A 1,070-nucleotide genomic window follows, 5' to 3' on the forward strand; every position below is an offset into this window, starting at 1 on the left:
TCATTAAAAACTAATAACATGTGTTAATTTTTCTAAAGGATAAAATTATAGTAATCTTAAAACAATGATAGTTTAATATATAGACCTAAGACGGTTAAATAAACAATAAGAATGTAATATATGTATTATAGACAATACAATATCATAAAAAAGAAAATAAAATGATGTTTTAGTTACATAGTACAAATCAAGATGTGAAATTTAAAAATTGTACAAAAGGAGCTGCGCGAACGCAAGCCCCACTACCACAAATTATGATGTAGGCTCTGCCATTTTTGACAGACCTTAAGCATTACCCCTCCAATGTGCAATGGAAGTTACTGCCTTAGGCCATGGGCCTTCATGATCAACCATAGACCCCGTCCAGGTAAGTATGAAAATAATCATACGCACTTTCATTTTATATTCTTTGGTTCTCATTAGTTATCTATATTGAACAATGTGGGATTAACACATTTGTATACTCTGCACATGTCTTAACTTAATCATTTTTCTCTACAAATGATTCTCTTCATCGACATCTGTTAGTTTGCATGAGTACGAAGCTTATTTAATTTTTATAAAGAATAACAAATAAATAAATCAGGAAATTGTTATGTCTAAACAAGTAATAAATGTTGAGTTGCTGAGAAACAAGAAGTAATTGGTAAGATGATATATAATTTCTTATTTTGATATGGTAAATTATTGACATTGTCTCACAAAGTCAAAGGTATTGTATACTGTTGCATGCATGGTTCCATAGATTGTGAAAACCAGAAGTATTTGAGAGGCTAAAAGCAAGTTACTAGTAGTAACTAGTTTTAGATATCAAGAGTTACCGTGACAGGAATTGTGGTACGTTGAGAAGTTTTACTTTTTTTCTACTTGTTGTAAAATAGATCTAGATCCTATAAAGTAAGCAATTGAACTTAGAAAGTAAAATAAGTAATCGTAATCATTGATATTGCATACACATAGATATTTCTCATTATTGATTGAAATGACTTATTTTATTTTACTCACTTTAGATGAATCAAATCCTAGTAAAATATTTTGATCTCAATATTGTGTGATTGAAGCACTATTCC

The 1,070-nt window shown here is 29.3% G+C and overlaps 1 non-coding gene across 1 annotated transcript; it reads right to left on the bottom strand.

Annotated features, from left to right (window-relative positions):
* Nucleotides 1-215: 215 nt before the first annotated feature.
* LOC137833728 (U1 spliceosomal RNA) lies at nucleotides 216-375 on the bottom strand. Its single transcript, XR_011084796.1, has one exon. It is a non-coding gene; the product is annotated as a U1 spliceosomal RNA (small nuclear RNA).
* Nucleotides 376-1,070: the final 695 nt, after the last annotated feature.

Source organism: Phaseolus vulgaris, chromosome 6 (genome assembly GCF_000499845.2).
Source record: "Phaseolus vulgaris cultivar G19833 chromosome 6, P. vulgaris v2.0, whole genome shotgun sequence".
NCBI classification, from domain to species: Eukaryota; Viridiplantae; Streptophyta; class Magnoliopsida; order Fabales; family Fabaceae; genus Phaseolus; species Phaseolus vulgaris.